The sequence below is a fragment of the Aptenodytes patagonicus genome, chromosome 19 (assembly GCF_965638725.1).
Source record: "Aptenodytes patagonicus chromosome 19, bAptPat1.pri.cur, whole genome shotgun sequence".
NCBI lineage: Eukaryota > Metazoa > Chordata > Aves > Sphenisciformes > Spheniscidae > Aptenodytes > Aptenodytes patagonicus.
Genome location: NC_134967.1, coordinates 3116180 through 3136528, shown reverse-complemented (window position 1 = coordinate 3136528; position 20349 = coordinate 3116180). Strand labels below are relative to the sequence as shown.

General features: G+C 36.9%; 1 protein-coding gene and 1 long non-coding RNA gene across 4 annotated transcripts in view; both read left to right on the top strand.

Annotated features, from left to right (window-relative positions):
* PRDM2 (PR/SET domain 2) overlaps positions 1-20349 on the top strand; it is a 74256-nt gene that overhangs the window by 28155 nt on the left and 25752 nt on the right. The gene's annotated exons all lie outside the window — the stretch shown is intronic.
* On the top strand, positions 259-18618 carry LOC143168906 (uncharacterized). The gene is made up of 2 exons (XR_012996802.1): positions 259-307; positions 18555-18618. It is a non-coding gene; the product is annotated as an uncharacterized LOC143168906 (long non-coding RNA).

The following is a 20349-nucleotide window of genomic DNA, read 5'->3' as shown; positions in this document are numbered from 1 at the left end:
GAGAGGGGGGCGACCCGCAAACTTTTGCCGGGTGGGCGGCGGCGGCGGCGGCGGCCGCCGTGACCTTCCCCCGCCGCCGCCGCCTGCCGAGCCGGAGAGAGGGAGGGAGGGCCGGGGTGGGGTGGGGGGAGCCGCGAGTCGGAACGTGGAAGTTGTGGTGTCTCCCGGCCCGGCTGGAAAAGTTGGCCGGGCCGGCGTGAGAGGCGCGGGTCTGATTTCGGCAGCCGGGCGCTACGCGGGGAGGGAAAATGTCTCCGTCCAGAGCTGGGCAGCGCCGCGGCGTTTGGGGGGCTCTCCGGGGCTTGCCGTGAGTATGGGAATGCCCTCTGCGCAACGGCACGCGAGGTGGTGTCAGCCTTCCTAAAACCGTGAACTTTTTGTGCGGGTGGGGCTGCTGCTAAAATTATTTGCAGGCAGCGTTAACAAGTGAAGTGTCGCCGAGGAATGGGTTTCTGTTAGGCGCAAGGATTATTTTTTACTAAAATAGTCGAGCGCTGGTGCAAATGAAAAATTAAGGCTTTGTTATTGTCTGTGGCTTTTAATTTCTTGTTATTTTTAGGGCGCTGGCGATCTCGTTGGTTATGAAATTTTGCAGGCAGCGTGAATGACTACTTTTGGCTGACTTTGGCAGAGGAGGGAGGATGAGAGAAGAATTTCGGGGGGGTATACGCAGTAGTCTTTATGTAAATATGTATGTCAGATCAGACATCCATTATTTTTTCCATGATTAATTCAGTAGCAATATTTTTAAGAGTGCATGTGCCTCCACGCGTGGCCTTATATAACTGACATTTTGACTACCGTTTTAGGCCAAAATCGCAATAGAAGCTATCACTTACAGGGAGTAAATATAAAAAGGACGTATCTACAGTTGTAGCACAAGGGTATCGATTCCTCTTGTGGGTGAATACGTATATTTTGGAATTCTCCGAAGGTTACAAATGAACCAAAGAAGGAAAGGAGATAATATTTTAAATGGCATCATTGTAAATTTTTTAAACTTAAAATGTAGGGCCTGATCTTACTTGTAGCACAGTTGACTGTGGAACTCACATTGGGAACAAGCTCAGATATTTAGGAGAACAGTTATTATATAAGTTTTTTTTATTTTAGAGATTGGGGAGGGGGCTGGGAGAAAGAAGTGCTGCAACACGATTGGTTATTCTTTTGAACAGTAGTTCGTAGGTTAAGCTAATACAAACTGAAATTCAAGCACTGATTTTTATTTTGCTGCCTGTAATGAAAAGCATATTTAGCACGTATATAAGTAACGCTTGGTAAATTAGAGGCCATATTATGCTTTTTCCTAAATGTGCATTATCTTAGCAAATAGAATTTGTGTGCCTGTGACTTACCTGAAAGGCTAGAAAAACAACTTGAAAGAATTTGATTATAAATCAGAAAAGCCAGACAGAATAATTTCTAAGGTAATTTTTCATGGCATAGAAGTTTTATTTGCATTCATCAAGTTTTAGATAAAAATATCAGTAAACTAATTTGTTGGTTCCTGGGTTTTGGTTTTGTGCTATTTTGTAGGTTAGAAGTTTTACTGTTACAGGTTTTACAGATTTCAGACTGTCATAATTGGGAACAATAGGTCTTTTCCCCCATTTTATAAACATAAGCTCCTTACCAAGGCTCACAAATATTAAAAAAAACCCCCAACAAACAAAAGAACAACACCCCACCCCACCCCAACAAAAAACAACCCTGAACACAATATAGATGAAGCATTTGAGAATAACCAAGAATAATTCATCTATGGAATTATACTCTTGTATCATGAAGCAAAAAGACCAAATTCTTAGTATTTAGTTGCTTTGAATTGTTATGATTAAAGTTTCAGCATCCATGCTGTAAAAGATAAGGCAATTTGTAGTATGTGCTTTATTCTTTTCTAATACGTGCATATTTTGAAATTGTATAGTTCTGTTTTTAGTAGGTTCCATTGGAATTATTTTTACTCCTCTACATTTACTCTCAGTTATTTTGGTATTTGTAGTAACATCTGCTAATATTTGCAATTCACAGCAATTTTCTTATAAGAAATGTAATATTTTTCTGCTGATTCGATAGCAGTAGCTGCAGTTAGGATTCCAAAATGGTTTCTACTCATCCCTTCTTTTGCAGATTCAGCTATATCTCTTGGATATGGAAGTTTCTTGGCCCTGGGGTTGAGGTTTTATGGGAAAATAAAGGAAATTGTGATGAGCAGGGTTAAAAAGTAATTTTTTTCTTTAAATAATTCTAACTATGATAAAAGGGAGGTGGGAGGAGAAAGATTTTTGTGACTTAACTTTATGCATGTGAAAAATTGGGAGTCAGTACAAGGTAATCTTTTAGATTAAATACCAATTTAAGAAACTTGCTAGAGAGTAGCTCCTCCGGAGGGTTGTGAAATTTGAATTTATTAGCTGTCTAAACAGATTAATTCTTTTTTTTTTATAAACTTTATTTTGGCCTGTGTTGCACGTTGTCATCTTACACATTGAGGAGAAAATAGAACTGAGTAAGAACTGCCAAGTTTAAACAACTGTGAATGAGTGTGTCCTTCAGAAACACATTTTCCAGAAAAGTAAACTGACAGTTTAATACCTTAGAAATGACTAGATAAGACATTATTTGAGGAGTGTATTATAATTTAGTTATTCAAAACATGCAGTTATTGAATAGCTCATAATTATTCTGTATTCAGTAAAACAAATATCCTCTTGAATTTTTAATGCATCTTAGGCCTTGTCCCTTGGACAGTTAAGATATCTATCATTTGACAAATAGTCTTTGTCTGCAATTTATTTAATGAACTCTGATTATATCAGAAAAGGTGACCATTTCACAGGTATTGAAAATGCGATGTGTTTTGCCCAATCAATCAAGGCTTTCATTATTGTAAAACTTTCCATATTGCAGTAGGAATACTCTGTTACTGATTAAATCCTCACACGCTGTCAATTCAGACTGTCTTACCATAAGAGGTAGGCCTTACTAAATTTGTAAAGTTGAGATGGCATTTAAGAATCAGCAGCTGACCAAGTCTAGGGTGGACGCAAAGTACAGATTGAACTGTTTTCCTTGACCTTGATCTGACCTTTATTTGCAAGCGATTACTGACACAAGGTTCATAATCTCCTTTAGAGCATATTTAGGATGGCACCTGGCATTCTCCTCTATGTACCAGTCTTCTCTTAACATGTTTGCAGAGGGTGGGATCTTGACTATGCCTCAGTCGTGTTTCTCAAAACTCGCTTGCTCTTTACTTGCACAGCTTCTTCAGCAGTTCAGTGTGTTGCATATTTTTGTTCTTGTAGTCTGCATTCAAAATACTTTACATCTCCCAGATGTTAATGTTCAATAGTTACTGCCTGGCTTGGTCATAGGTTTTCATAGCTGGAGTGTGAGTACATCTTTCTTCTACCATGCACAACAGCTTAGGAGTCCTTGAGGAAAAGAGGCAGTTCTTACCAATTTATTTTTATGCCTTGAAACATTGCATGTTGTTGCTAAGGTGATGAGTGCATTTAAGATCTAGAAAGAAATTTAGTAGGATAAAAGGGTATGGGGGGGGAATACAACCCCCAAAAAAGAAAACAACTTGGTGAACTTGGGTAGCATCAAAGATTTTTATCAGAGCCAACCCCTGTTATCGTTGACATGATTACTACATGCTTAAGAGCCAGCAGCTGCCGGTGCATGGTCAACAACTAGCAGAAAAATGATCTAATACATTTTTTTGTTGCTTTTGCATTTTCTGAAATTTCATTTATTTATTAAGTGTTTATCATCTACTTCTCCCAAGTTGTAGTTAATATGCTCCTGTCCTGCCTGCCAAGCTTATAGGAAAATTTGTTCAAATCAAATGCATTAGCACAAGATTTTTCATTAATTCCCTTTCTAAGGAAAAAAAGAGAACAGCCTGGCTTTCACTTTACAATTGAATTCATGTGTCCATTAGAGGAGTAATGTGGACATCTTTTTCCTCTCATCAGGGCATTTCTTCCTTTATGTATGACAGTAGTAATATGTAGTAGTAGTAGTAAGCAGTAATATTGAAGATGAGTGTTTCCTTCAAGAAGAACACTTTTGGAGTCGCTGGCTTCAGACTCAGTCTTCTCTTCAAAAGTAACTTTACACTAACTAAATAAAAGTATTAAAAAAAAAAAAGATGGTCATACATAAAAATATCCAGTGGTTTTATCGGGCTATAATCTGCTTTAAGGTGCTAAGTAGGCTCCAAAGTGTAATCAAACAATGCTGAAATAATCTGGGCAGTTTCTGTCATGGATTATGTGGCAGATCAAAAATCTGTTCTTGGAGGAAGAAAGATTATCCTGCTGTTATACAGGATAAAAGTTTGCTCTGCTACATGCTTGTGAATAATACCTTTTAAAAAACCCTTTTTTGGGGGGTGAGAAGAGGGCAACGTTTTACTTCTCCTGTGCTTATTTATATCTCTCTGGTAGTGGTTCCATGCTGTGCTGTTCAGTTGTATTTGTGTCTTAGCCGTGTTCCACTTAGCACTTTATCTAGGCAACAGACCCCGGTGGCATAATTTGTACTATTGTCTGGAATGAATACTGCATGTGCCTCTTTCATATCTTCTGTCGGTACAAAGTCAGGCTGTCAAGAGGAGGGGGAAAAGTCTGTAATTTCATTTTACCAAAAGCACATGCTGCATAAGGCAACTTGAGTGGGAGTCTGTCATGAAACCAAATGCCTTCTTAAAAAACCCGGTTGTGTCACCTCTTAAAATAGTCTCCTATTGTAGTGCAGGCAAAACACCTGAATCGGGTTCACCTATATCTTGGACAGCCTGTGGTGATTATTTATTGTAGTACAGTTTTAAAGTCTCAAACCATTGCTAATAAATCTTTTGAAACTTTACTACCTTAAATGGCTCCACTGCTATCATAATGTTGCTATTTCCCATAGTTCTTATCAGATTTCAGGGAGAGCATGAACTATAGGGTAACTCTTAGTAAATAATACTGTCCCTGAGATAGTGTGAGATTAAGGTGGGTGAATTATGAATCAATTATCATCTGTAATAAATAGTTATTATGCCTTGGTTTATATCAGTCTGAATGCAAAGTGCAACTTAAGGCTTCTGCTTCACAGATTCTAAATAAATGCTGTCATAATAAAAGTTACATTGGTTTTTTTTTGTCTGTAAGCGTGATTATTGCTGAAACAGTTTCAAATTGCTGCTGCAGAAAAGGGAAATGTAAAGATGAAATAAGCAGGTTAAATTCTGTGATAGTAGAAATCCTTGCAGTTTTTTGTGTTAATACTTTCATAGGCATTTTCACTTAATTCCAAATAATTAGCTGTACTTGAGAGTCACATAAATATGCGTCCTGTTTACAAAAGGTAGGCCTTGGATTGCCGTCTGGATGTCATCACGAGTGGAAATCGTAGCCAAATGATGCCCTGATTGTCTGGTTTTTAAGTTACATTAATTTATCAGTTAGACTTGTACTGGGAATAAGTTTAAAAGTTTATTTGCAAACAGAAAAGAACTTGTGAGAAAAATGTTTGTGTATTAATTGGAATGTGGCTTATAGAAGGATGTTAAAGTTCTGCAAGTTGTACATTTGTAGCAAGGATAACATGAAATGGTATTCTTATCTAAGCTCTATTTCCAATAGATTTAATGAAAAACAGATAGGAAATTTTGAAGCCCTGAGTTCCTAGCCAATGACTAGGAAAAGACAAGGGAGGAAGGAGAAGGTCAACAAGATCATCTGGAACAAAACCTTAAAATGAAATGTACTTTAATTTCCGAGAATCACACTGATTTGTGAGAAGAACTATATAACTCCAGTTAAAAAGCTGCATTTGGGATGTCAAGGGAACTGTATCTTTCATGGCGGCTTCTATCTGGTGAATATCTAATATATTTGAGGTCTTCCGAATTTTCTTTTATCCCTCATAAATGGGGCCCTTTGAATAGGAGACTCGTATTACTTTAAATTCCCATCTTCACTTCTACAGCAACGCCCCCAGTTCCTATGATAGCTGCTGCTCTGAGCTTTCCCGAACAGCAGAGTGAAATTGGTGTGATTCATTCCAGCCTTGCTCCTGCCTACGGGTTTAAGAATAGGAGAAGATAAGCCTTCATTTCAGAGGTAAAAAAAAAAGATTATCTGTATTTATAAAAAAAAAAAAAAAAATTCAGCACTAAATTGCATGTATTGACCCCTTAAACTCCATATTTCTAAGTATAAACTTTTGGAAATACGAGGCCATAGCACATTCGGATATTTCCCAAGTTATTAAAAAACATCAGTGTTTTTGCTTTAGTCAGGTTGTATCATATTTATGTGAACACTGGGAAACTTGTTTACTTATGTGCTGTAATTATAAGGTTAGGGAAGGCTGTAAGGTTTGTTTCTTCTTCAGAAGCCTCAGATGTACTATTGTGTATACACTCCCTTTAAAAGTTTCCACATGTGCAGCTGGTAATGGAAATCCACAGGTGCTGTCCGTGTGCTCTCTTGGCAGTGTGGGACTGTCACTGTTATCAGCGTATCATGGTATGTATTTGTACTGGAAGGGGGATCAGACATCCTGATGTTTGTAGTACGGGGGGCCCCCAGCTTTGTCTACGCAAGCATCTGACTGGTGATGCCACTAAGAAAGCAGAACTTATAAGAAGGATTTAGCAAAGGGCTTGAAGGTGGTCAGGAATGCAGTGTAAGGTCTCAGTGCTGGTTATCAGATCTTTGTTAAAACAAGTACTACAAGCACCTTGCATGCTCTCCCTGTTACTTTATCTCTGTGTTTTTTTGTCCTTCACTTAAAATAACAATATGTCCTTCATGATTGTAACAAGTTGGCATGTTTCTAGCTACTAATTTATTTTTGGTTAGAGCAAATGTATATATTTATCTAACATAATAAAAATATTTTTCTTGGGTTATTTGGTTATTCAAATTCTGAAGTGTTCCATATTTTTCTTTATACTTTTGCTTTTTCAGCCACACTTCCTTATACTATTTTTTCCAAGTTAATAAAGTACATCTAGACCACAGTTGCAGCATTTGCTAGTAAATTTGCTAATGCTGTCATCAGTTACATAACTTACAGTGGGAAGTGAAATAAGGCGCCAGACAGCTTTCCAGTATTAATCAATTTTTTTCTATTCATCAGGGTTAGCTTTGAAACAATGAGTGACCTGGAAGAAAAGAAGCTTGGTTTCCACTGTGCTTTTTTTTTTTTTTTTTTAATTAAGCCAATGTGTTTTGCAATTATTCTCCTCCTTTCTTAGGAAAATACTTTTTTAATTTTCCTGAAAATAAGTTAAAAGTTACTAAGTTTCTATTGAAATACGACTTTCCTCGCAGAAATATTCTATTGTATTAGGATTTTCCAAAACTTTCTTGGAATGTTCTCTTCTGAATCACAGAGGTGTCTAAATGCTTCTGCGTAGAAAATTTGGTGATTGCTGTTTTAGGGAAGAGCTTTGAGATAAATAGATTTGGAGGTTATGTTCCAAAATAGGAAGGGGATGAATTCCTGCAGAATAGGAGAATAGACACCATTTTCCAGAGTGAAAAAAGTGCTTTTCTTTTTTATTCCCTGAAGTGACCTATTTTGTGATTTAGAATTGTCCTGTTGCTTATAGCATACAAGAGAGCAAACTCAATGAGTTACTGACTGCCTTACCTATATTAAAGTGTTTGGGTTTGCTGTCTCACTTAAATCTGGATGACTTTTATTCACATGAATAATGCTTTCTTGAATTCCTTTGTGTTACCTCACGTGAAGTCAAGGGTTTACCAGGCACTGTGGCTCTTTCTATGGTTTCCTTACCCTCCTGTGCAATCTCCTACTTAATTTTTTGTTTTATAATTGGAGACTCTGGCTTTTATGGTGGATACAAGGTAAAGTCAATGATTGACTTTCAGTCTATTCTTATTTTATTTACCTCTAGCTTGAATCATGTCTTAATTTAGTGAAGGCTCTAAGTTCTCCTTGTAATGAGAATCTTCCGTACCTCTTAATCATTTTTACTGTCTTTCTCTAGATGTTTTCTTTTTATGCTTCATCTTTTCAAAACCATTTGAACAATATTATTCATATTGATTCTGTACCATTAATGGTACTAAACTTCTTCAGTGCTTGTTTTTATTACAATTTACCATAATTTTGCATCGACCATTTATTTTACTTGAATTGTTTACAGGGAACATCTTACACTGAGGGCCTATCTACAGATGCCCTGTGTAATTTATTATGCAGTGATCAACAAGCATGTTTAACTTAACTTTGAGTGTGTGCATACAAAGTTTTGATAGCTGGTTTATTTATGGGAAGGGATGCAGACGCCATTGGTGTGTGTGTGTGTGTGTGTGGCTGAAAGCTCTTTTCTTTAGTGAGATTTCCTTTGTTAGGTAATTTGTGCTTGTAAAGTCTCTCTGAAGATTCTCATGTTGCTGGATTATGAAACTGCAAAATACCAATGTAATTTTACATTCCACTTATTTAGTACATTTTCTAAATGAACAAAAAGGGAAAACACTGTTTCCGTCTGGTTGTCAGACCAGAGTGTATTTTTTTTTTTTTTTAATCTGTTAAACCTTCAAATGTATTTTGTTATTCCTGCCAAGAGCCTTACACAGGTTGACAGGAATGACTTTGTTCTGAAGAATTGTCACTGGCCTACACTTGCTGTGTCAAGTTCCTCAAGGAAATGTTATAGCAGTCTATGTTTTTACTTGGGTTTAACGGTTATTGAAATAAGACTCACTGGTATTTCAACATTTGTAGCTAAGAAATTAGATAATGTCTGACCATCAGATATTCACTAGCAAATATTTACTTACCTTTTATACACTTTTTCCCCTGGATTAAGCAAGCACAATATTTATTTGGATCACCAGTGCATGTAAGTTATTTAGGATGAAACTTTCAGAAGCACTTACGAGCTTACCAGGGTTGCTGTTAAGAGTTAATTTTGTTGTCACGCTTTCTATCAGAGTTCTGCAAGAGCGTTTGATAGACTGTGATTTAATGCTTTAGAACTTCAAAGAGGCAGTATTATTAATGTGATGATTGACATAAAGTTACTCTAGTGAGAGTATTATAATAGCTGAAAATCTATCATCTTGATTATTATTACAGCAAAATGCTGTGGAAGTGGGTAGTTGGCTATACATCTATTCTAACTTGCATTGAGAGCCAGATGCCTCATTTGAGTCTAGTCAGATATGAATCTTGTTTTATTTGGCAGTCCGTAAGAAACAATTTGATTGTTGCATGGGAAAGACCTAGCGTTTCTGAAAGTGACTTGATTCATGTAAATTTTGGTAATTTTTCTCATGCATCACCATTATTCCCAGCCAAGTCCAATGCAAGCTTTCTTACATTGCTGCCAGTAAAATCGAAAACTAGGCGTCTAGATAGTAAGCTCTGGTGTAAAGCAGCTCAACTGCAATGAGAGCTGACCTCTCTTTAGCAGTAAGTTTGTATCAGAATGTTAAAATACACACCTTTGCCACAGAGTTGCACTGTTAAAAGGAAATGTGTGAGATACTGCTGCCAGATAGTGGAGTTGTTTGGGGCTTTTACCGAGGAGTAGGTCATACTAAGTTTCAGTGAGTTGAGTAAAAAATTGACTTTCCTGCAAAGTGTTCTATTTCAAGTTGCAGGTAAAAAGCAAAGAGTCCAGTGGTTTGGATCTTACGGACCCTTGTCAGGGATTGCAAAAGCAAAGTGGACTTTGTGCTGAAACTTCGCTCATAGCTACCAAATCCTTAACTGTTAAGTGTCAGCCTCCAGTCTCTCCACTCATATCCCAGAGCTATGTTTTTTCTGGTTCCTTGCCTGCAAATGAAAATGTCCGCGTTACTTTTCAGTGATGTTTTATTTTTGTATTCTGTTTTAGTTGACATTTTATGTTTATGAAAAGATGTGTGCAAAAAACTTCTACAACTTCAAAGTCTAATTTGATCTAAACAGGTTAATCTTGAAGGTAGCAGTTAACTGAGCAGAAGACAAATACATTTGTGCTCTGACTGGGATTTGTTTTCACTTTACTTGAAAAATGGAGGAAGTTGCCATTCCCTGTAGGGACTTTATAAGCCTACTGACCTTTCTTGCGATTTCATAAATTAAGCAGATACCAGTTTGCTGTTGTCTGGTTTGGGCAACCTATGAATTTAGTAACTTCTGTTGTCGGTTCTGTTAACATGAGCACCAACTATTGCTGTTGTCCTGTAGCGCTCTCTTCTACATCTTGAGAAATGCACTGATTGGGCAACTGGAGCATTACAGTTAGAGTTCCTTTGGAAAGATAATTCAGTATATCTTCTGTTATCAGAGAAGACTGAAAAGCATTTCTCTGAGAAAATATCAATGGGCTGCAGCTGAAATGAATGAAGCAGTTGGTTTCACAGAGAAAGTTAAACAAATCTTTCACAATTTCTCCGCAGATAAAAATGATTAGGGGACTACATTGTACATTAAAATGAGTTTACATAATGTTTACCCTCCTCCTTTATCTACTTTTATATATTAGAAAGGACGTGCAGTGATATTTTGCCATATGACCTTGGATTGTCACTCTGAAGTTGGAAGGAGTGAGTCTTTCCAAATTTAACAGATGCAGAGAAGCAAAGTTTTCATGCCTGCAAATCTGTCATGACAGTAGCTGCTTATTAATAATTAAAGATGTTCCTTGTTAGGTTGGAAGCCCAGTTCATAAAATGCTATAATATTTTTAATGGGGACTAATGGAAACACACTACATACTTACTATAGCAGGTAGTTGGTAATGCCATTTTTGTCATCTCTTCTTAAGTTGTTAATTGTGTTGTTTTCTTCACCTTGTACAAATACGAGTGCATGTCATTTGACATACATTGTTTTTACATCTCTGTTCTTAGTGTCTGAGCAAAATGCTCAGGGAAATTAATAATGCTATGCTTGCAGTAAATAATAGCCTTTAAAACTGTACAGAAAAAAGAAATATTGTTTAAGGCAAGCTTGCATTGCATGCCAAAACGGATACCCTCGCACTTTGGAGTGTGCTGGTAAAAGGAGGGCAATAAGGGAGTGTGCTATGGGAAACACTACTGAATGTTTTCCAAAGTAATTTTCCCTTTTTGAAATGCACGATATGAATCTATTGCAAATCTATTGGATTGCTGCTGATAACACTAAGAAAAGATTTTCATCAACAAGAATGAGTGCTTTTTTGTTTTGGTTTGTTTTTTCCCCTATTGAATCCCCCAAACTAAAGATTACCTCTGCAAGTGTACTGAAGAAAAATAAGAGAATAAGAAGGTTAAAGGAAAGAAAACTGGAAATGTGTGCCAAGGAGGGGGATGAAATACATTGTAAAACAGAAGGGGGTGGTTTTACTGAAAATACTTTACTGTTTTGTTGGAGAAAAATTTCTGACAAATGGCATGTTGTAGGTATGGTAAACAAAAGGATTCACTTGGGTAAAAATGACTAGAAGAGGACAAATTTGAGTGGATGTAAATAAAAAATGTTGAGCGTGACCTTGTAGCAATTCTGAGGGGTTTAATTTTATCCATGGGAGACTTAATCTGGTGGCAGCAGCACTGTCCGGATCCTACATCTGTGAGAGGCTTTGCTCTTGTTTCCTCAGCGTTGGAGACTCCTGTTACAGTAATCCCAGCGCTCCGGTTAGATACAAAGGCAGGCCTGTTTCCTGGGAATTGTAGCCCCTGTACAGCTGCATTCTCCAAGTAAAGCCATAGCCCATGTCTGGACAAACGTTTAGATAAACTGTGCATTTTTGGTCTTCCATGCAACTGCAGCTTTTCACTAACCTTTCGAGAGTTCTGTTTGGCGTGGTGGAGCAAAATTGCTCTTGATAGCCGAACACCACCTTTATCAGCAGTGTATGAAGGGCATTAGCTTTTGGGTCTGCATGTGGACTCAGCAGTCCTTTTTTTTTTTTTTTTTTTTTCTTTTTTCCTTTTCTTTTGTTAATTGTCACTTATTGGTATGACCACTACTGAATTTGAACATACCCAGTTTGTCAAAGAGCAGAATAAAATGGAAGGTAAAGTCCTAAGTAGTTACCTTTAAAGATAACTTAGCTAAAAAACCCAGATATTTTGATCTAACCCTCTCAAATGTTTAGTGATCCAAATAGGGCCATGACAAATATTTGGGTTATTTATTACAGATAAAGGCAGACTGATCTTACACCGATTATTTTAAACTTTGTGGTACAAGTAGTCACGTGAGGTCTTTCATTTGCATTATCTTGCAAATGATGCTGTCAAAATGCACGTTATTTCTTAATTATCTGAGTGTAGCTTCATTTCAGGGTCAGAAAAACATTTCAGGGAGAGCTACAGTGAATGTAGAAGCGACATTTTCTGGATTCAAGTAAAAGCTCATATTCATTAAAGCAGAGATTTAAATATTGACTAATTCTCTGTACTTAAATACAAAATTTGGATGCCCTATTTTTAACTGAATTGTACATAAAAACTGGCTAAATATAGAGAACACCAGTTATTTCTGGAAAATCTGTATGCCAGCTGTCATTTCTTTTGCTGCTTCTTTTGTTTTAATACTTAGCAAAATAAAAGCTAATGGAATACAACTGCAGAGAAGAATGTTTATCATATTTTCTGTAATGGGTTGGCTGTGTCAATGGTAGCTGTGGTTAGCTATCAAATAACTTGCTAGGAATTTGTAGTGAATAGTGGGAGGTTGTGTTATTAGGGAGAGTAGGAGATAGAAATACACAACTACATTGAGTGATTGAGAAGTTCTAGAGCAAGTCTGATTGCATATTTGTGTACTCTATCTGCTATTTTAGTTTTAGAAATATTGGCATGGGGCAGAAATAACATTTTTAAATCTTGCTAAGATAAAAGCTCTGTATTTAATTATTTACACTTAATTGTTTCATCACAGCTCTTGTGTGGATTGAAATTGCATAGAACTAAACCTTGTGGATGTTTGTTTGCCATACTTTGTAATTGTTAGGTGACATTCTGTACTAAAGTCATTACGGATGAGTAAGTTTTATAGTCTATAAACTTAAGACTTCCAATGATTTATACTCAGGTTAGTCAGAAGGCATAACATATTAAGGATTTGGATGAGATGCTGCAAATGTGGATGGCATACTGTTGCGAACAGGTAATATAAACTACTTTTTGCCCCTCTTTCTGTTACAGAGGGTGATGGTACATAATTTAATTTACAAAACATGAAGTGTATGAAGAATACTGGAGGTGATTCCTATTTCAATTTTTGTGGACTGGTGTAATACCACACACTTAAGATAGGCTTACCACTTGTAGGACTTTTCAGCCTAAATGTTTTTTATTTGTTTATCTGAATTTTGTGAATAGCTTCAGCTAAGCTTTTCTGGGCTCATGAAGAACTCCATATAATGGCAATATATTCCCTTTTGCTTCTTGCGAACTGTTGCATCATTTCTTTATGTTGGCATGGCATACCCTATGATGCCATGCTAACATTTCTTCTACTGATTATTATATAATTTAAGAAGCTTGTGGTGAGATATATAGTAACGTGATCTTCAGTGGTATCATTAAAGTGGAGACTTTGCCAAACATTTGCAGAAATTGGTGTTTTAAATAGCTCAGCTCAGAATTTTCTTACACTTTCCATGGCAACAAGTTCATCTGTTATGCAAATGTCATGTTAACAGTCTCTGTAAATGCATTGCTCTATTTCTTTTCTGCAAAATGGATATTTAATGCTTGGTACAAACATATTTTAATACACGTAGACAGTTAGGTGTATGTGTATCTGTCTTCAGGTATATTGAAATATCTTCCCAAGGCAAGACTCCATTGCAACATTTATAATCTGGTTGGAAAATGCAGTGATTAAAAGGCTACTATTTGTATGTGAAGTGATGGTTAATGTGTAGCAATATGTTTATACAACAGGCAGTTTGATATTAATAGAATTACTGTGAAGTTTGTCTTCCATGCTTACTCTGTTCCTCTTTCTCCTGCTTCTACTGTGTAAGCTTGAAAGTGTCTTTTTAAGCAAGAGGAGATGCAAGTTCTGCTGGAAAAATCACGGAAGAACCTTTGCTCACTGAATTTGCTTTTATTCTTGATGTCAAGCAGCCGTTTATCTCTGCTGCTGTTTGTGGTCTTCAAACAGCAGTAGTAGTACTGGCCATCGCGTTTCGAGTTGTAGCGAGGGAAAATACATTATCTAGAACAATGGGGCATGCAGTTTCTCTTCAGAGACCTTGCTTCTATAGCTTTTGCTTTTGAAAGATCCCTCCTGGAGACCTTCAGTATCACTTAACACATGTGAACCTGTTGCAGGACAGATTGTGTGCGTGCACTACTTTTGCCTCTCCTACCAGCTTGCGATGAAAGGACGTGGAGAGCTGAACTAAGACAAGGGTGGTCAGCCCCTGGCATTTCACTTACGCGGGGATCGCAAGCAGTTCAAGTGCAGTGCCCTGCTGAGTCTTTGTCGTAAGAACAGTGGCGGGTTTGTGCTAAGCACAAGGCCTGACAGATAATATGAGCCTCCAGCTGTGGGAGGAAGCAATCCAGCAGAGAATGGTGAGGCCAACATAGGCTGAATGTCCAGTTTTGTAGTACAGGGGTGGGACTTTGGCTATAGATAATTTCCAAGATTTTTCCAGTTTTTTCCAAAGTATATAGCTATATGCATTATGCATCTCCACCTTTAATGTTATTTGACATACTAGGTTTGGGCAGATTGACAATACAGAACTAAGATCTTCTGTAGCTCTAAATTATTCTCATGGTTCTCAGGAGTCAGAAGTTAAAATCATTTTGTGATAATTTTTGTACACTGGGAAACAGATCGTGTCAATTTTAGTGTTTCATTTGCTTAACCGTACCTAAAATTATGCCTACATAAACTAGTTGTAACTGATAACTTTGTAATGGTATTGCAAGAAAAATGCCCCACCAGTTATTTATAATAATGATGGATTGAGGAAAACAGGGTAATAAAGGCATTTAAATGTTGTCTTTTTCTGCACGTTCTCATACATACTTGACAACATTGTTGAAATAGGCCTCCTAATGATACTGTGTATGTAGCCGTTCGGATTTAATTGACATCGCCTTTAATTAAATGTTTGTTTCAAAAACTGAGCTGTGCCTTGTATGACTTGAATTTCACCCTTAGAATTGCTGGGATACGAATGAAAATGTGCTGCTTTTGCATCCTTTTTACATCTTTTTTTTTTAATGTTCAGTTTTAGAAAGATTTAATCTTGAAAATGGGGAAGTCGGTTAATGTTGTCATACTTAGTCTGTATTTCTGAATCGGAGAGATAGGTACCTTCCTACTTAGGGGAAGAATTTTGTCAGAGGTTGTTAGAAAGGGTTTTATGTGTGCGTGCACACCGACAAGTGGGATGCATCTCTATAGCCAAACTGGGAAATGCTCCTAGTAGCATATCTTACACTAACAATAAAATAAAAATAAAAACTTTTTCTGGCTTGACTCATACCAATTCAGTCTGTGGAAAAAAAAAAATCTACCACCAAAGCTGTTCTGTGGCAACACTTGAATATCTGCGCCTTGGGGTCTTGGGAGGCATCCTATTGGTTCTGCAGTCATTTTTCTTGCCAGTACAAGAGCACTTTTCCCCAAAGCATTTGGTAGGCAGTGGTTTCATGTTTTGTTTCATTTTAAGTTGGAAGCTTTTGAGTTCAAAAGACGTTCCCTCCCCAGGTAATAATGTATGTGTGCGTTCAGAAGTACACTTCAGAGTTTTTCAGCTAAGCTTGCTCTAATCAAGTTTCAAAGCAATATTTAAATACAAGTAGTTAAAAGGAACTTTGGTATATTGTTGTATTAACAGTAATATTATGTAAGAAATATTGGAAGTTGATGTCATAATATTTAAGTAACTTTGTTTTAATAAAGCAGAATCGTTTTTCTTTCAAGGTTGTCATCTTTTCTATTCCTAGCCTAATATTTACTAGCTTTGTGACTTATCCCTACTATTTTTACTTTCGCTTCCTTTTTCTCCAATAACTTGCAGTGTGACATTTTGAACAACGTAGTGGAATAACCTCACCTATCCTAGATCGCTTAAAACGTTGGACAGCAATTTAAAAATGGTTTAATTACCATAGGCTATGAGATGGTGGGTGCTGTGAGTCAAATGTTCTTTGGCACAGTAATATGATGGAGGTGTAAGTCTGCAGTGCTTAACATGCGGCCCCTCTTCAAAAATGAGTAACTATCCAATGGAGCTGTAGTATATGCTTTGAAATGTGGCTGTTGGCTTAGATCTTTAAATAAAATATTTTCAGAACCATGTGGGTTCAAGGTCATGTTTTCAGCAAATTTCTGTAATCTCCATGATTATATGAATAATCCTCATACACATATATTTATATATATATGAGGCATGTTGTACCTACCAGCTTTCCCTAAATGTTAAGAGTTCTTAGCTGTTCTCAGTGACTGTAAGCAGCTCTTAACACACAGGTATGTTGCTCTTTATTTAGCCAAGTGGTTTGTGATTTGGCTTTGCTGTCTGAGCAGGTGCTGGTAGATAATAAGGAAAGGTTTTGTAAATGTGATTTCACTATGTAATGAATGGTGGCTAATGGTAGAATAAAAAAAAAAAAAGCTAAATGAAGACACTTAAATGCTAACAGAGGAAAATGTGTTAAAAACAGCCTTAGTATTCACACCTTCATAATGGGCATTTTGAATTCAATACCTTTTTTTTTCTGGTGCTTAGTTACTTTACTGTTTAATCAATTCCATTTCTTGTAAGGTCTTTAACATTTATATGCTGTGACATTCACAGTTGGACAAGATTCTGAGAAGTCACTGCAACATGTTTCTGCATATTTTCATGCTCTTCCAGCTAACACAACTTGGATTTAATTTTCTGGAGCGATTTATGCTGTTATTTTAGATAGGACTTTTTTGTGTGTAAAAGGCATTCATTTTTTCTAGCCTGTCTTCCAGAACAAACAACTAGTCAGATATTTGCAGATGCCTGAAAGTTTAAGGAATTTACTTTGAAAAGCATAACATCTCCTAGTATTCTGGATAAAGAAACAGGAATTCTGGTGCACAGCAAACTGTTTCTCAAATTAAAAATTAAGTTGCATCAGTATTTTAGAAGTCATTAATCAGAATAATGTGGAAATGGTTATGCAGTTGTCTTCTGCTGAATTTTCTGTAAGGACTTTTTTAGCTTGTATATACACTTAATCTTAATTTCATTCTCTCCAATGCCAAAATACTGATTTTTTTTCAATAGGAGGAAAAAAAAAATCAAAAGTTGATTTATAGAATAGTAGCAACTGCTGCGTGGGGTTGATGCAAACTTTCACTAATCTGAACCAGTCCCAAAGGCATTTGACTAGCGAGTTTATATTATTACACTGTAATTCGCATCATGTAACTGTGGTGATCACTGTTTGTGAGTATAACGTGCAAATTTGTCCTTTTCCCTTCAGCCTTACCCTTTCAAGGTGGCTACACTCAACTGTGCTTTAAGAATACTTTTCAGGGGGTCTCTGATGTAGCTTCTCCACTGTTTTCCAGGAGACTTGAGATTTGGACAGGTATCTGTGGTACTTTTAAGCAACAGCGTGGATGGGGTATGGAGTAGATATGATACTGGACTGCAGTTAGTTGTTGACTATAAATTTCAAAGGAATACCGGAAACTCATACCAGTATTTCTTTTCCCTTATTAGCCCAAGATTTTTGAGAAGGCGAATGTCTATCTTCCGTATTTCTTGTAGGTGATCAAAACAGTGTTTGAGATCAGATGTGAGTGTCCTTCTTACTTTATGATCTTAACTGTGAACGTTTGGTGCTGCGCTTAAAGGTTATTGAAGATAATAGCATCTTGTACAATTTAGCAATATTTAATTATAGAATGCAGCTCCAAGTGTATGGAAAGACTGTGTTTAACTTCTTCCCTCCTGGCATCTGAGTATGCCTATCCCATCCCACGAGAAGTAACTCGGTGGTTTTACAGTTCCATTAGTATTTTGGTTAACAGCAAAAGTATGAGCACAGATAACTATAGGTTGTTTTGAGATGTCTTGGTTTGATCAATAAAATGAAGTATGGGCAAATAAAGATTACTTCTCTCTCTTAAATTCTTACTCTGTTGTCATCTGAACTCCTCTGGAATAAGTGGGACTACAGCATAAGTTTCTGGACATTGGCAGTGGCATGAGATTTCCTGCGCCTATTGCAATGTTTGTGCTAAATGTTATACAGGTATTGTAAAGGCGTAAGGCAGATAATGCTTGTGCTGACCTATCTACAACATAAGTGAAGGAAAGGGGAGAGAAAGGAAGGAACCGTATTTAAAAATTAAGTTGCAAGACAAATTGATGCATTCCTCTTTGATCTTTGTCACTATAGACAAGTAGCTACTTTCCATCTGTTTCTTTCATTCATTTTCTTTTGCATCTTTCTTTTGCAATTCTTTTAAATGCACATACACGTATATTAAGTTCTGCCCTTCATTTATTCTTTCGTCATTGTTTCCATTTCACTTTCCCTGTGTTTCATTCCTGTATCTTTCTTGTTTAGACCAAGTGGAGGATCCAGCTGGCAGTAGCAGCCATGTAGGACCCTTCAGGAACCTGATGGTAAGTGCACGTGTGTACTTATACTCAGGCTTCCACCAGGTTCTGTAATCTGAGGCATTTTTCCCCCTCCTGCAAGCTTCCGTTAGTTCTTGACATCTTAAACTGTAAGAAAATTAAGGGACAGACCTTGGGCTACTCATTGATACCCTTTGTATCAGAATAGGAGGTTGTGTTTTTCACTGAAAATCTGCAGGAAGAAAATGATGCAAATCTTTCAGGTTTACATGGATTTAAAAAGGACTTTGAGAACTCATGGAGGAGAGTCTTAGCAAAAGCTATTAAATATCTTCAAAAGTTCCTGAACTCTAGACACGTGAAAGCTGGGAGAGCATACCAATGAAGTATCACTTTACTATTACTCTATTCTTAAATTCTCTTCCTGGGCATCTGCTATTGAACATTGAGGGCCATGAAATGGATGCATCTGGGACAGTCACTGCCATGCTTGAGTAGAGTCTTTTAACCTTTACAAAGAAAGCTGCAACCTAGAAAATGAACAAACTAAAGCTGGTAAAAGGAAAACATCAAAAATCAGTTGGTATCTTTAGTTGATATGTGTCAGAAATTGATCTGACGCATCTAAAATTATGTATGTACGCAAGCAGTTTTGCTCACTGTTCTGAGTAAGGGCAAGTAGGTGCTAGGTGAATCTTCTCTTCAAATGTGTTTGTGCCTAAAGGCCAAGAATGTGAAACATTTCCAGCTGTATCAGTGAGCAGGTTGCATTTTTCTGTTTGTTTTTTTTAGGCGTGTGGCAAGAGAACTTGCAAATGATCTTCTTTCCATTAATAGCATAAAGAAGTATGTGACTTAAGTAACTCAATTTTGGGTACAAATCCTGCTATTCTAGTGACTTCCCAGACTATAATTGTATTTGAGGTACTATAAATTTTATATTCTATAAATGGGTGACACTGGAAAACCTATGCACGCTTTAGCACTTAGGAGTGTTTTTTGCTGTTGCTTTTACGTATTTTACCTCACGCTTTAAAGAGCACAATACATTTCTAATCTTGTTATGTGAAAGAATTAATTGGGTCTTGGTTTGAAGGCTTTTACAGTAACCTGTCATTATGCTGTGAAATTCAGTGCTGCTGTAGAATTAGATGTAGAATTGCCCAGTGACTTCATCTGCAATATCATCATGTGCTGCACCATCTAGTAAAATATTGTCTCTGACCGTGGCCACGTTTGGCATAGATGAGAGAGGCCTGTGGACCAGTCTTTTCCTTCTTGTTTCCAGTCGCGCTGTAGAGGTGAGAGATGAATCTAGAATTTTGTCATTTAAGTCAAGATACTGATGTTGGTCTTCAAATGATAAGCAGTCTGGAAAAAAGTTGATAGCTCTTAGAAGGTTCTAGCAATTAAATACGTTCTGTTACATCGCTCCTAAGGTGTATTGTGATGCATGTTTGATTCCTTAGGAATGTATTGAAATTTTACATTTAGACCTTTTGCCTAGAAATGGAACTGTTTGTTGATTGTGTTACTGTACATTTCAAGAGCGATTTCAGGTGACTTGGCAGATACTTCTGGAAACTTACTTGAAATCCTTCATACTGAGATCTTGGTACTACTGGTTGTAATTCCAAACATTGGAGGTGCTGATAATAAAAAATTATGTTCAAATTGGGCATTCAGTAGCCTGTCAGGTAAAGATGCACTTAAACTCCTTATGCCTATGTGAATGCTAAAATACATGCTAAATCTTCTGACGACTTGCAGGTGTTTGATAT